Source organism: Poecilia latipinna, unplaced genomic scaffold (genome assembly GCF_001443285.1).
Source record: "Poecilia latipinna isolate Pla-1442-1.1 unplaced genomic scaffold, P_latipinna-1.0 Scaffold352, whole genome shotgun sequence".
Taxonomy (NCBI): domain Eukaryota; kingdom Metazoa; phylum Chordata; class Actinopteri; order Cyprinodontiformes; family Poeciliidae; genus Poecilia; species Poecilia latipinna.
Window position 1 is genome coordinate 431399 of NW_015112968.1, and position 15292 is coordinate 446690.

The following is a 15292-nucleotide window of genomic DNA, read 5'->3' on the forward strand; positions in this document are numbered from 1 at the left end:
CCAGGGGTGAAAGTAAGGGGGTACGGAGGGGTACTGCGTACCCCCGCTAAATCTTTTGGGGGTACGCAGTACCCCTCCGTACCCCCTTACTTTCACCCCTGGTTATTCTGCAGTCATTGTGTTTGTTTCAGTCATGCAAAGTAATAAAACGTCTGAGAGGCTTGGCTGGGAACAATCGCTATATGGAGTCTCATTTCCACTGTAAAGGCCAACTAACAGATTCCATGTTGCAGTGCATCGACTCTCTTTAAGGTCATGGCTTCACTCCTATAAGCTTCTGTCTGCTTTGCAGGCTTTTTTCACACGTTTGCAATAAGTACGTACTTGTACTTTGTATTTCAGAAAGGACAATGTACAACTCAAACATATATGTCAGCATTTGTTGAGTTAAATCAGATTATAGGTTTAAGCTTTCATCTTCAATAGTAAATGAAAGCTTTAGAAAAACAAGAATCAAGATAAAAATAGTCAATAAAAACGTATGGTAGTTTTATTTATATAGCACATTTTCAGCAACAAGGATGTACAAAGTCCTTTACATGAATTAAAAGGAAAAACAAACGAAACAACAAATCAAAAGAAAGACAAAAGGGTAAAAGTATAAACTACATATTAGTTCCCCATGTTTAATAAGAATAAGTAGTCCATAATTTATGAACTATTTGCGGTTTCTCTTGATTCTTGTTCTGATAAAACTAAATGTTGGTTTAAAGAAATGTAAAAAACAAAATACATTAGTTTAAAGTAACACACTAAAATGTTGTCCACTAACTTCTGTCGGCAAACAACTTCCCCATTACAACCCATCATGTTTCCAGCAGGTCCATTTCACAATGTGTCTGTTGACTATTTGGTGACGGAAACCCTTTCACCGTTACGACTGATAATGGACTACAGTTCAGATCTGTAGTCCATTATCCTGGTTATCAGCAAATCAGTACAATTTGCTGGTTTTCTGACTGAACATGGCAACGACTGTGTACCATCCTCAGCCGAACGAATGTCTGACTCGCTTTAATGTAGTACTGAATGGACTCTTCAGACAACACAAGCTACTCAGTAGCCATGGAGAATCATGGTTAGGGAAATGCTTCATGGCTATCAGGGCACCCGCCATGCGACAAATAGTAGGCCCTCTTTGGACTTCGATTTAGTGCAGACTAAATTGGATTTACAGTATGACCACATCAGTACAAATGTCAGCAACTAATGCAGACAGTCACACATTCCATACTGGAAAAGTGAGACATAAACCCCAAAGTAGACAAGAAGACCTTCATGAAATGAGGTCAGAGGTGAAAAGTACACAGTCATGCTAATGTGTGAAACAAAAATGTGAATTTCATTTGAAGCGCTTAATTTCAGTTATGACTGCCATAGTGTTTTAGTCTTAACTAAAATCGTTGCCAGTGTTCAATCAAAACATAACCCGGCAAGAATGAACAGATATAGACAGAGAATTTAATCAAGAAGTTTGTTTCTTATAGGAAATACAAGAGGAGTATTGTATTAAAAAAAAAAAAGTAGTAAAACTCTTCGTATAATTACTGACCAACTTTCTGTATGCCAATACTGCTATTTTGATCATTTATCCTTCATGACAAACTGTAAGACTTTGACATTGGAAAGACTCTTTGCCACTATCCCAATCTTTTTCTGCCTTCACCTTTACATTTTTTTGATGTAGGTAAAAATTAAAAGATTTCTTTAACCCTCCTGCAGCCTTAGCATGACACCCAGGAAGAGCGCAGCAGATGTCACGGTTGGACAACGGAAAAGCAATGAGGGTGTCCTGTCATACCGTCAGTTCTCATAACGATGGAAAAAAACTTTGTAAAAGCATACACGGGGTCAGTGACACTGATGTAAAATGAAGATTTAAAAGTATTTAGGTTACAGACATGTCCGTAAATCTTATGTACAGGAGGCGTCACTTTCTCTCTTTGGTTCCCTGGATAATTTGTGTGCTTTCCCACAGTAAGTGATCAGCATTAAGGATCACTTTTCCCCGTTTTCAGGCAGACCAGACTTCACTTGTCTGGCTCGAACCGAAGTTCAGATAAGCCGGATTCCCAACTCACAAATTCACTTCTTTCCTCCAAACGGGCGTTTCAAATAGTATCAGATACATCACTCAGAAGCATCGTTACAGAAAAAATGTTTCTCTGATCATTTATGTTCCTCACATTCCAGATGTAGCAATTCACAGTTAAGTGAATAAGATGGGATAATCTGTCACTCTATTCACTAAGCGTATATGACGTATTTCATTATGTCTAATGACTGTTAGTGTTACAATATAATTGCTTATTACATAACCACGATTCAAGTTTAATGGAAAGATTCATTTCCCACACCCTTCACTACTACTTATGTCTCCCTTTTACACAAAAAAGTAAAGCCGGTGTGAATAAGTGCTTGACTTGCTTGAACATGCAGCAATTATTTTTTTTCCCCCACGACTACACCCAACATCAACACGAGCAGCTTCAGAGACAAGCGAGTTATGAGTTATTGTGTCATTCCATTCCTCGGAAATCCTATAAATCTATCACTCTGTGGATTTACCGTCTCATTTTTTCCAGTATAAATAGGAGGCAAAATGCTTAGGTAAACAAAGTAAATGAGATAATATTTATACGTTTCATACAAACCAAAGCCTGCGGATGCTTCCTTGTAAGCTCAGAAGCAGCATTTGGTGTTTTACTTTGTTTCTGTTCAGAAGAAGACGGACAGCTGGTTGGCGTTTCCACTAAATGACCCTCCAATAGCACATTTTCTCTCATTTATTTAACACCGTCCCGGAGTTTCAGGTACGGTTACTGTCAGACGGAGCTTTACAGGCTGGCCTCTTGAAGGCCGTTAATGGCCCGGCTTACTGGGTTAACACAATACAGACACTGATCTGAGAGCAACAGCCTTGTTACGTGAGGTATGAAAGGCTTGGCGCTGGAGCAACTCCCTTTGTTTCCTGCAAAAGGAGGAAATGGCCACATTCCTCACATTACCATGTGCATGGGGTCTGACCGAGCCTCCCATCAGTGGGCTTCAAACGGGGCAGAGTGGCGGCTCTCTAATGACACTCTTGTAACTTCAAACCCTTTTTTTATTACAAAAAGAGAGGGGGGAAAAAAGTGTGTGATGACTGGTGGACCTGCTCATATGCTCATGGCGTTTACTGAAGAGTTGGAACCAGGGGAAGTATTTGGTATTTTCTGGGCAAGTAGTGCTATTTTATAGCACAATCACGTAATTATGTTAACTTCAGGTGTTATATATAAAAACATGACCTAAAAATATTTAACTTCATAATTTAGAACCTTAAAATTGGGTCTCTGTCGCTTTAAAACTCCTGTTCTTTCTGAAACTCCTGTTCTTTCTGAAACTCTGCCTGCAGGAACTCATCACAAATTTTTACCAGTGTTAAATTTTAGCTTGTCACAGGACCGGACATGTTTCCAAAACTAAAGCCTTGGTGTGAGTGAATTTTAAAAGTAGAATTTGTGACTTTCTGTTGCTTTTGGAGGAATTACTCCTTCGTCCCTGCGTGGCTTTTCAGCCTTTGTTTGTGCAGGAATCGTTTCAGGGAATGACGCTGTAATGCATCTTCTGATTTTATTCTGGTCGGGTCCATGCACACATTTGGTCCTGAAACATGTCCATGCCACCATTTAGGAAGTCAAAAATTCTCTTCTGGACATCTTGTCAGATTTCTTTGATGTATCCATGATTTCAAACTATGAAACAGCATGTTGTCTCCAGTTTACTTAAATGTCGCAAATTAACCAGAAGTTTACAAAACCATGACATCATGGCATAATTCTCTTAGCTTATGGTAAGATTTGACTCTAAAGAAAGTAATAAAAACCTTTTTTCTTTGCCATTAAGAAAGTGAAAATGATTTTGCTTTTCCTAACCAACCTAAAAAGGAGACTTTAATCTGATTTAATGTCAGATAGCAAGAAAGAAGAAAAAAAATCTTCCATCTTTTTTTTAAGTGTGAAATGAACTGTAGGCTTGTGCTTTAGTGAAGAAGAAAAAAAAAAAAAAAGCAGCCAACCAAATGCCAGCAGCCATGTTGGAGGGCCGTAAGACAAAAACATTTACGCAAGTGTGACTTGTTCCAGGTCCGGCAGACATGGGCCTCTTGCTCTTGGTGACACAAGAAATTTCTCACATTAACAAAAAAGTAAACAAATGACACTGAGCTGGTGAGGAACTGTAAACAGGACTACGCCTCTGGGAGACGCCGTTTACAGATAAGACACATATTTTCGTTTGTGTCCCGTGGGCTCATTCCTGCTACGCCTTTCGTTCTGCATAATTTCAGAATAACTGTAAGAAGATAAGGACGGCAAATATCTGGGTCTCGTTTTATTCAAAGCATCGCATTTGTCCCATCAGACCGCCAGTCTATGCATCCCTGTTCTGTTCAGCAGCTCTAGATGAACGTGGAGAAGAACAAACAAAGAGGGAAAAAAGGTGAAATCAAGGACACAATGCTTTCACTTAGTTTTTTCAGAAAGCAATGTAAAAATTATGACTACGAATGTATGAAACGTATGAAAGAAGTCTGTCAATAACTGCCTTTTCATTAACCATAAAACTGCGCAAATTGAAAGTACGAAGATAAATTTGGTTAATGGAAACACAAATTTAGGGAAAAAAACACTCCAGTTTTTTAATAAAGTTTTTGTGATATGATGAGGTGATCTTTCAGCTGTATCAAAAGTGTGTTTTGATAAGGCTGAATGCATCTCGGGTTGCATGATCAACAACCGGATGTTACTACTGGCGAAATAGACGACGAAGACGGCAGGAAGTGGTATGAGGATGATGTTTTTTTTCCGTTATGTGAACAAACTTATTCACGTGATTTGTATTTCTTATTTAATGGAAAACCCTGCAATTGTGAACATTTGTATTTATGTATTTTTTGACATTAGCGGAACGCATTAGCGGGACATTGACAAAGTTTTGTGCAGATTTGTAATGGAAGCGCATCACAATCCCACCTGTCTTAGCTCCGACTACACATCCAAACAGGCTTCGTTACAGAAGTTACAAACAATGCTTCACAAAAGAGCATCACTATTTATTGTGCTTTTTTATTTTTATCAGCTTCCTCTGCCTTCTTATGATCTTGTGACAATATTGTCAGCTTCCGCTGCTGGATAAACTTTAAAATTCCTCTGTCCATTATTGCTTTGGTAAACAGCGCTCTGTTTAACGTCTACATCCTTCTGAGTTCAGCAGGCTGACGTGTTTTTTGTTTTTTGGGTGAAAAGATCGGTACTGGGCCGTTCAGACTACCGTGAAAAAGTTGGATGTAGCTGGAATACAGGCAAACGGAGCGGATTTTGGGTCACGTTTGCCTGCTGTGTGAACAGCCACAACAGTCACTGAGATGGAAATATACTCACTGGACATCTGATGCATGTAAACACTCCTCAAAGCAAACCCAGACATCCCTTGGTCCCAGTGGTCCTGAAAGCTTCGGAAGACGCTGAGCTAAATCTAACTGCTTCAGGGAAACAAGCCCTGGGTGTTTGTCTCACAACAAGGGCGCTGCTGTGTGTCAACACACAACATGAGCGTTCTCTGGAATGCTTGTGCTGCCAAATACCTTAGGAAAAAAAAAACGACACCTAAAGGAAACTAAAAATACAATTAGCTGGCGTTTTATAGGTATTGTCCATTCATTGCCTAGATTGAGCAACCGTTAGAAGAACAAGGGTGAGTTTTGTTGAAAGATGAATGACGTATTAGCTTTCTAAAAACAAAGAGGATGGAATTTCATGGGATGTCACAGAGCTGCGGGGCTAACAGGCAGATGTTTGTGGGGAGACAAAGCACCAAGTATCTCCTGCCCTCCAGCTCAGAGGCAGAAGCACCTGTCGGCTCCCACCATATGGACGTGCAGCCGCGCACGCACACACACACACACACACACACACACACACACACACACACACACACACACACACAACATGCAGTGTGTACCATACACACAGACTGCAAGTACAGCCAACAACGCAAAATATGAAAGGAGGCCTCCGCTTTCATTTCAGTTAATAATAAAAGTGAAAAAATATTAGCACCACCTGAATCTTTTCCTTATTTTCCATTAAACAGAATGTATTTTATAGGGCTACAAACGGTACAAGGTTTACAAGTTTTTAAAAAACTAGTGTAGTTTAATATAGTCTGGGTTTTATATGAGAAACTAGTAGTTCCAATGGCAGATTATTTAACTTATAATATGGGAAAAATTTATTTTTAACTGAAAATCTACTGTGACTAGTACTTTTTTTTACATCAACATTAAGGAACTGACTTTAAACAAGCTCCTGAATCTTGCTGAAAATTTTATAGCAAGTTAGTTTTGTCTTATTTTAGGTGCCCCTTGATATGTCCACTAGAAACTAGACAGAAATACTCAGTAAGATTGTGTTTTTGCAGCATAAACATACACCCAGAGCAACAATAGAATGGCTTAGAAACAATGTTTTGCATGTGCTTTACTCACTGAGCCGTTTCAAAATTTTATACATAAAACATTTGAAAAAAAAAGTATCATTTTCCTTCCACCTCACAAATGTGCACTACTGTCTGTCATGCGAGACTCAAATAAAATTCATGGTTTGTGGTTCAGTAGAAATCCTGTTGTAGGGAGTTCCTACAACTTTCACATCTTATTTAGTTGAAGTCAGCTGTTGACAGTGTTTTTTTTCAATGCTACATTTCTTTCAGTCTTTCTGTTTTGTGCTGAACATGTGTACAGACTCACATAACCCCACCTCCCCCTGTCCCCATCTGTGCGGATCCGATCCGTTTGGAAACAGATGGCTGAGCAGAGCCTGGGCTTCCAGGTCAGACCAGGATGAGTTGAGTCCTCCATCGGCCCATTGGCCAGTGTGCAGAGATTGATGGCTCTGTGCTTGAGACCCAGAGAGGGGCTGGTGTCACACAGAGAGCAGGTGGTGGACCTCTGAGACACAAGCTAAACAGCTCACTGCCCCAACACCAACAGAGGGCAAAGGTTAAACACCGGGGGAGAGCGACTAATAATGACTGTCGGGACTACCAGCACAAGAAGAAGACAGAGGGTTCTCAGTGATCAATGTAAGGTTACCGTTTCATTTTGTTGAAATTCTTTCATCACAGATGAAGTAAAATACTTTTTTCAGCTCAAATGTTCCAACATAAATCAACTTTCAGACAGTTTAATGCTGAATTTATGTTGCATTCGGACTTCTTATTAATCTATGATGGAGAATTAGGGTCATACTAATAAAAAAATTAATTATGAGACATAATAGTAATCACAAGAATAAAATTATGAGAATAAAGTCAAAAATAACAGAATAGGGTCATGAACTGACAAGAAAAAAAGTCAAAATTATGACAATAAAGTCAAAATATTACCAGAATAAAGTCAAAATAATGTGAGGGTAGTCATAATATTTACAGAATAAAGTCAGAATATTATGAGAATAAAGTCAAATTAAAGTTAAAAATATGACAATAAAGTCATAAAATGAGATTAAAGTCAAATACTAAAATAAAGTCATGCTATTTAGAAAACAGTCATAACATTACGAGAATAAAATTAAAATGTAAGAAAAAAAGAGTAAAGTCATGATATCATGAGAATAAAGTTGAAATAATGAGTAAAATGTCAGAAAGTTGAAAAAAATAATTGTATTATTTTATTCTGATTATATATTTCAATTTTCTTAGCGTGGCTCTGATACGTCGTCATGCTAATGAAACCAAACATTATTAGCAGTCAGGGTTGACCTACTGACAGGCTGCTCTGGGAAAACCTGCCTCCTACTATTCACATGGATGTTATTTCACCACCTAGCTAAACATCACCCGTCCCCTCTCATCTCCACCTCCTGCATGATGGGAAAAACTTTCCTGTACGGGGATGGGAAACACCCACTGGAAACCTGCTGGGTTCATTCTGTTACAGCAATTAACAACCAGCAACCAAGATAACTGCTGCTAGCCATACAGGCTAATAACAAAGCATTGTGTATTAGCTCTGGTGCTAATTTCCACCTGCAGCCCCAGATCAGCTGGTAACTTTTAAAAAGGAATGCATAAAAAAACGGGTGTATGCTGTTAAATAAATGTAATTTATAACTAAGACACCATCAGAGATACAATCCAACAGCGTGCAAACGCAACCGCAAAACATCCACACTCCCAAGAGTTCACGATACACAGCGCTCACTTATATTCACTTGAATTTAAAATAAAAAGAAACATGAATTAAAACAAAATAGACTGTAAATCCAATTTGTTTTGTTCTCGTTTTTTTTATGTTTGTTATGACTAAGTTTTATAGGCGGCTCCATCTGGTTCAGGCTGGTGAAAAAACTTGTGTTTACATTTAGAGATTTGAACGGTCAACTAAAAAAACCAAAAAAAAAAAAAAAAAATAGGCTCCATAACATAACTTTAGGGAATCATTTACTTATTTATTTTTACACTTTTTGCTTTCCATACTCAGTGTGCTCCATGTGATTTTGTTCTGCACTTTAATAGCTTGTATGTTCCTGCTTTCTTTATTTTCCTGGTTTGTTGCTGTGTGTTTGTTCTGTTAATTGTCACAATCTGCAGATTTCTTTGTGTTCCTGGGTTTTCTATGATGGGTAATTTGATGAAAATGATAATGAAACAAGAACTCACAAAATAATAAGGCAGACACGAGGAGCAGGACCATCAAGGTAACAGAGTATAACCAGAGGAAGCAGCAAGGAGTGAGAGAAAGAGAGGCAGTTAAATACTGGCAGGTTGATTTGATTACTGGAACAATGGAAAGGTACGAAATAGGAAACAAGGTGCAGGTGTGAGAGAAAGCAGAAGGCAAGTAAAGGAGAGAGACATGAACAGGAGCTTGGAAACATAAATCTAAGTGAGACAAACAATAACGAAACCCAAGAAATTAATAACATGAACTAACTACAATAACTAAGATCTGAACTAGTAAAACAGTAAACAGGAAAAAGGCTGACCTAAACCCAGCAAAGAATAACTAAACAAATGGACAAAACCACAAACCCAGAAAAAGCAACAGCCAAAGATCCTGACAAATTGTTCATTTCTATTTTTTTTCTATAATTCATCAAAAACTACCATCAGAAATGAATGAATATGAAATGGTTATGATGTATACGTTTGACCTGACAGCTGAGCTGCTTCCGATGCTTTAACCTGTTCATGGAGTCACTTTGGTTTACCCGTTGATTTATTTATCGTTGTATCTGAGCGGAGTGGCAAGGATTATTGTATGACAGCCAACACAGATTCCTCCGCCTGCCCCCACCTTGTTCGCAAAAGTTTGACTTTGTGTTTCTGGCAATTTGCTCCTATTGTGAATCACTTCCTGATAGGAGGCGCTCTGGGAGACGGGCTCAGTCAACTGCAAAGGAATGCGACATTCCACTCTAATCTTACGGATGTTTCTTTGGATTTCAGAGACCGATTTCGGCCATTTTCCCTGTTGTGTCTGGAGAAAGTGTTTCCTGACTGACACCCGGGCCGTGCTCTGCTTTATCCACAGTGACTACAACACATGGTTCTCCTGTCACTAGTAAACCACTTTCCATTATGTTGGATTTTATCACAAATATCTTGATGTTTTATATTTATATCTTCACTTATTTATGGTTTAAGTTTTAAAGTCTTAATATCTACAAACTTTTAGATTTGCTTCTCGTTTCCTCAGTTCTTCATCCTCTGAAATTGTTTATTTTTCTGAGTTTCAATTTTTTTCTTTGATATTGTTTGTGAATTTTCTGTTAATATTTTTATCAGTTTCTTCCTGTTTTTAACTCATGGGAAGCAATGTATGTGAGTGATTTGAATGAAGAGCAGCTAAATTTTTAGGTTAGCTAGTGCAGAGCTAAATATTTAGTTTGGAGCTAAATAGTTAGCTTGCTAACTAAATATTTAGCTTGCAACTGTGCTATTTACAAATGAAGAACATGGTGAAAATATAACTTTGAAAAGGGAACCCTCAGTTTTAATCTCGTGACTTTTTAAATAATCCAAATTACTGCTGTTCAGTTTTGACTGTGTAACTTTACCACTATGCTGTCTTCTTTATTTCCCAACACCAGTGTTATGAAAACAAGCCGTGTAGTACGTTCAGTGAATATCCTTTATCTTTTTATTTATAGCCCCTTAATGTTTTTATTCCTTTGTACTGAAAAGCTTCTGTTGTGTGTTAGGATTCCTTCTTGTTTGTGTAACTAGCATCCACATGCATGTTTCCAAATTGCAACAGAAACTGTTTATGCTCGCTGAGTTGTACCATGTCAGGGGAAAGCTTTGGTAAATACAGAGCTCGCTAAACAAACACTGTCTTGCTATGATAACCTCTCTGACCAGATGGGAAACGCAGATTTAAAGGGAAAAGAGAGTCAGGGGAGCAGAGGGGTCAGACATCAGGAATGAGGAAATCCCACCCTCGCCCCAGCACATGGAGGACAGGAAGTGAAGACCATTTGCATACAAATTGTTCTTCAGTAGTGTAACATATGCATCAGCATGAGGGTGGGTTGCCAGCAGATGTAAATCACCAGGTGGGTATAATGTGTTAGATGGGGTCCTTTGTCTGCAGGTGGAGATGTGGCTCAGAAAAAATAAACTCTTAGAATAAACCAATAAAATATGCATTCTTAAAAATATTTGAGCTATATTATCGATGCGGAGGCTTCCCTCTATCACAACAGACAGGTCTGAATTTTCACTGTTTCTTTCACGAAGTCATCTGGTTTATTCATTTAGAAAGCAGAACCGATTTATGGTTAATACACTGCAAAAACACAAAATCTTACAAAGTATTTTTGTTGTAGTTTCTGGTTCAAATATCTTAGTGGATTTGAAATAAGACCAAACTAACTTACAAGTTAACTTTTCAATAGGAGTTTGTTTAAAGTCCAACACTCCTTAATATCAATGACAAAGTCCTGGTTCCACTTTTAGATTATTTTACTTATGTTACAAGTTGCTTGTAAGTTAGTTTTATCTTATTTCAAATGTACAAATATATTTGCACAAGAAACTAGAGCACAAAAGATTTAGTAATTTTGCAGTGTAGATAAAATGTTACTGAACTGCTAAGAAACCTTTCGGTCTGTTGTATTAAAGCAGGAGTCAAACCTCGTTCCCAAAACCTGCAGCCAACACCTGCTGTTCACGTCAACGTCCTCAGGGCTAAAGAAGCTCAGCTTGGAAGGAAACGAAACTAACATTTTGTTACAGCCCAGAATGATAAAAAACAAAACAAAACAAAAACATTATAAGTCCTATTATAATTCTCAATTTCTAATAAGTTGATACAATAATTATTAAAACATTGCTGTATGGGATTCCTTTAGTGCCAAACGTATGTTCTGTGTCTATGTAAGGTGACATGTCTGTGCTGTAGCTAACGTGGTGTTCTGACCCACAGGTTTAGACTCATGCTCTAAACTTTTTAACTTTCTTAAGTCAATGTTTAAGATGAAGTTCAAATGAATCTCTTTATGTCTATACAACTGAATTAATTTTTCATCCCTATGGGATCAATAAGATATTTTTGATTTGAATTAAAACGCTTAGTTTTTTTTCTGTGTGATAAAAACAAAACAAAACACTTGGTTCAGTTCAAAATACCAAACACCACTGTACGATATTTATGAATAATCCTCATCTCGAAGCAACATTCACAACCACGTCCAGCACAAGGGGAAAACGGGTTCAGGTGAGGCTGCATGGTGGCACAGTTGGTAGCACTACAGCTGCGTTTCCATTACAAATGTGAGCAAAAGTTTGTCAACATTTCATTAATGTAAAAAAAAACAAAAACACTGTAGTTGGTTTTAAAAGAGACCTTGTGCAGCGCTGCATACAACGCTTACCTGCTCTCTCTTTGGTGAAAATGTTAAAATCTCTCCCATCTGTCACGTTTTGTTAACTTGCGTTATAACTGTGAAAAACTACTGAGCAGATTTTAAACCTGTGGAGAAAGCCCTGTGGAAACCTGATGGTCTATGACGCTGTGGGAGCCATCACAGCAGGTGATGACAGGCTTTTCTGTGATCTCCTGAAACACTGACAGGTTTATGGTTCGTGTAATTAAAGACATAAACAGGCAGAATCAGTCAGGCAGAATGTGGCATGAAAGGAGGGCGAGGTGAAGAGGGTCAATGATGTTTTGATTCTGGTTCAGGAGGCGGAGGATTCCCAGATTTTAGACAATTAGGAAAGGCATTCCATCTGCTGCATGCTCATGTAAACCTTGAATTTTGTAAAGCGATGAGAGACTTTCGAGTTTCTTGGTAAGAACATCTGAAATTATTTTTTAAAAAAAAGTCATTAAATAGCAGTAGCATTGAGGGGTAGCATGTTGCATAATGATTTCAGCGTCCTTCGCGTTTGGAGCTGAACGGGACAGGGAGCAGGGTGTTCCCGGAATGGGAACAAGGTCCGATTCTGAGAACAAATGTTCCTGACAACACCATCACCAACCCTCGGACTGCAGCGGCCTCAAAGTAATGGAGCATGGAGAAGAAAAGAGGAAAAAAAGGAAGGGAAAAAAGAAAAAGAGTGAACGCAGCGTCGACTTATAAAGAATTGAGACCTCAGAATCTCAGTGAGATTTTACTGTCAACTGTTCTGTTATTGGGAATAAAAACATAAAACATTTCAAGTAATCACAACTAACAGCTCTTGGTGGCACAAACTACAAGAACATTACATAGATATTTACAAAACAAAAGAAGATTTTGATAATTTATATGTGCTCTATAAAGAAGGATCGATGATAATAACACTTAATTTGATTTTGCATACTTCTATTTCATTTCCATTTAATGTTGGTCTTAGACATAAAATGTCCCTCCTAGCATAGACGCACTTTGATTTCACTTACTTCTTAAAATCAAACCCTGTTTAACAATGAAGAACTGGTTTAGTTTATTTTGTATCAAGATAGTTATTAAGAAATTAGTTTACAAGTACAAGGATTGTTTTTACACATAACAAATAACTTGGGTCCTAGTACTAAGCCTTGTGGAACACCTCAAGATATTATACTCGGCTGAGATTCTGATTTTTTTTTTTTTACTTGCTTTTAGATAATGCTTCAACATGTGATTTGTAACATCTCTCGTTCCACATCGTACCTGTTTTTGAAAGAGTAGTGTAACGTCTAAAATCAATAACATTGCCTGAAACATGCCTACTATCATCATTTTCACCTTCTTCTAAAAGAAGTTGTTTTTAAAGTCTATGTTTACATTGTATTTGCTAGAAATCAGTTTGGCTTTCCTGTGACAAGTTTCTCACAGCGGTTTGCTGGAGTTTTGGTCCATTCCTCCTGGCAGAAGTGGTGTAACTGGGTCAGGTTTGAAGGAAATTGAAACCCATAGTTGAGCCAGACTTTCGGAGGCCTGACGATTCCTTCCTGAACTTTCCGTGAAGTCACCAAACTGACGCACTTCTAGTTGAGTCAAATGCGGGTTGACCAATCACAAGATAAACCATGATGCAGACATTTAGGATTCGCTCCTAAACTGCTCACAGACATGGCGATCTTAATACGTAAATGTCTCGGTTAAAAGAACGCAATGAGAAATTCTAGAAAAAACCCAACTTGCTCATTATTCTGGAATTTAGCGAGTCATCTTGGTAACCCTATCTGAACCTAAACCAGGAAAGTTTAGTCGGATTTAATGCCAGATGGTGACATTAAACCACAAATCTCTAATCTTTACCCTTTCTGCTTTCAGTAAACAATGCATTCATTTTGTCCGTACGGTACTGGGGAAGGAGGTCAAGTTTATTTCCAATTAAATTTGAGGAAAGGCGTCATTTCCTCAGGCATTCCAATTGAAAAGACGTACAAACCAAAACATGCTGAGCTGTTTATGTCACCATGGCTGGAAGAATGTAAACTGGCTCTTCCCCACTTCTATTCATCAATGAATGCCGGGATACTTGAAATGTTTTTTTTGTTTGTTTTTGCGCCTTTTCCATTTTATTCATTCCTGCAGTCACAGCCCGGCTCTGTCAGACTGACTGGAACCCGTTTGGTACTGTAGATTAGCAAGCTAACAACTGGAGATGATCCAAATTGAAGGCCCCATTATCTGTAAATGAACAAGCAATGTCCTGAATAGTTTTTGCATAAGGCAATCCAACATCAAAGCTCACTCTGTAGCCCAGATTCCCAGTTCTGACTGGGCTGAATGTCATGAACAATGTGCTCTAATTTCCAAGAATTCTTATTATGTTCCTTCAGTTAGGGTCTGCATGGGACGGCCGCGGGGGGTTTAGGATTGTTGTGGTTCGTTCCAGTGGAGGATAAAACAGATGAAGATGTTTGTATTCCTCCCCCTTTTTTCAGGGCATTGCTGTGGATAAAGTAAAGAAAGAGGTTTTGACTTTATGTGATGGATTTCCCTCGAGTGTTCAAGAATGACTTGAAGTATGTTTGGAACAGCCTCTCTTTTTCCAGGAAAAGTATGAGGTTTTTCTTTTTTTGCGGGGCGTAGGGAGAATGTGGATAACACTAGCGTTGGGGTTTTGCTTGGGTTTTAATAGGTACACATGCCCTTTGTTGATGTGTTTTATATTGACGTAATTATGTTTATATTAGTAAACTGTAAGATTTTCAATTTGAATTTTATTTCAGTGTTTCAATATCAAAAACTCCTCAAAAATACAAAGAGATTGTTCTTAAAGAGTGCAAATTATAAAAACTTATTGGAAATGTGTTTCACCCATAAGATAAAAGGGAATATCATGTATTTTACAGATACATTGTGGCATTTTCTTGCACATTATATTGTTACAAAATGCTATATATGTATATGAAATATGACTTAAAAGAAATTTGACGGTTTGAAGTTGGGCCTCTGTCTCTTTAAGAAGCTCCTGCTCTTTCTGACACTCTGCCTTCAGATAGTCACGACAACAGTGTTCACCCATTATGCTGTTTACAACCGTTCCTGTGAGATTTGGGCTGAGACTCGCAATTCTAATTGTGGTGTTTGCTAAATGCTGCTGTCCCTGCAACACATCCTGTCCCCCATTTACAAAATTTTAAAATCTTCTTCAGGCCTTGCAGATTGCCGGATTACATGGCAACTTCTGAATGGAGATGAATTGCTGGGCGGGGGTGGGGTGGGGGAGCTCAGGGTTTCCCTCAGAAAACCTGCTAAGCCTGGTGGTATGATTACTGAAACAATGGAAAGGTATGTCAATAGTCAAAGAAGTGTCAAAGTTG